This window comes from Echinops telfairi, unplaced genomic scaffold, assembly GCF_000313985.2.
Source record: "Echinops telfairi isolate 266 unplaced genomic scaffold, ASM31398v2 ScPeMD7_5;HRSCAF=22, whole genome shotgun sequence".
NCBI classification, from domain to species: domain Eukaryota; kingdom Metazoa; phylum Chordata; class Mammalia; order Afrosoricida; family Tenrecidae; genus Echinops; species Echinops telfairi.
The window spans coordinates 12213291-12214495 of record NW_022103901.1 but is presented as its reverse complement, the minus strand read 5'-3'; the positions used below and the strand labels follow the sequence as shown (position 1 = coordinate 12214495).

The 1205-nt window shown below is 53.8% G+C and overlaps 1 protein-coding gene across 1 annotated transcript in view; it reads left to right on the top strand.

Moving 5' to 3' along the window:
• The first annotated feature begins 581 nt into the window (after positions 1 to 581).
• The window catches only part of DTX2 (deltex E3 ubiquitin ligase 2), a 36850-nt gene continuing 36226 nt past the window's right edge, over positions 582 to 1205 (top strand). The window contains exon 1 of the mRNA XM_045284670.1: positions 582 to 727. The gene's annotated coding sequence lies outside the window, so the exon portion shown is untranslated. The remainder of the gene's footprint in view (positions 728 to 1205) is intronic.

Here is a 1205-nt window from a genome sequence, read left to right as displayed (position 1 = left end):
AAAAAAAAATGTAGAAAACCCCTGCCTTTCCCTCTCGGAGCTGGCTGGTGGTTTCAAACAGTTGACTCCATGATTAGTAGCTCAAAGCACAGCCCACTTGGCCACCCGGGCGCCCTCGGCTCCCCAAGAAATTGCCAGTATTTCTCACAAGCCTTCCTCGCCAGTGTTGGGAAAAGTAGCAATCCCGGGAGCCCAAATCAGGCCTCACATAAGCCGCCGAGGGTAACCAGTCCTCTTGTTCATTTGCTGTGTGACTTTGGCCAAATGGTGAGCTCTCTGGTGTGGCAACTTCCTGGATGCCCTCACTGCAAACTGGCATCTGAAGTCCTTTCAGGCCTCTCAGTGCCCAAGGTGCAGGTATAAAACGGTGGTTTAAAACACACACACAATCCTCTTGCCAGTTGAATGGGTGGAAGATGGACGATGGTACCTTGTGCCCTTCGCAGGCCGAGCAACCCCCCCCACCTCGGCAGCCCATAGAGCCAGCGTCTGTGCATCTGTTTTCACTGGGGGCTGTTTCTCCACGTAAAACCTGATCTCTCCCTTGTTGTTGGCAAAGGTGCCTTGGACGTGGTGTCGCTGAGTCAGCAAGCCTTTTCAGAGTCGCCTGGGTTTTTGTTGTTCTTGTTTTCTATCAAGATGGGAACCCAAACAAGCTATTCCTGCTAAAGATCTGGCACCTCCATCAAGGAAGGAACAGGCTGTGCCAGCTCTCCAGGGAGAAGAGGTGAGAGTGGTTTTGCGGCCTTCTTTCTCAAGGAGGGAGAGAAAGTAGGGCCTAGGGAGGGGGACAGTTCGAGGGTGCTGGGCTGAAGGGGAGTCCTGGCAGTGGGTGGCTGGTTGCCAGCGGGCCAAGATAAATCCAGTTGGCTCCTTGCTGATGGCTTCGCAGGTTTAACCAGTCTTAGAGGATGGTTTCCACGTCAGGACGCGCTTTCTGGAGGTGAAGGACACAAGTCATGGTTTCTGAGATGGGAAACTAGACAGTTGTATTTCTTTGGTGACTCTAACCTACCGGGTGCCTCCTCTTTGTCAAACAATGGTCTTGGGCCAGCTTGCCAAGAGGAGAGACAAGATCTCTGCCCTCTGTTGGATGAGGGGGAAGAAGACAAGGACAGCAGCCAGAGACGCCAGTGTGGCCCATGCACTGTGTGCTGAGGTGGAGAAGCCCAGGGTGGAGGTCTCAGATCCAGCCCGGAAAGGGG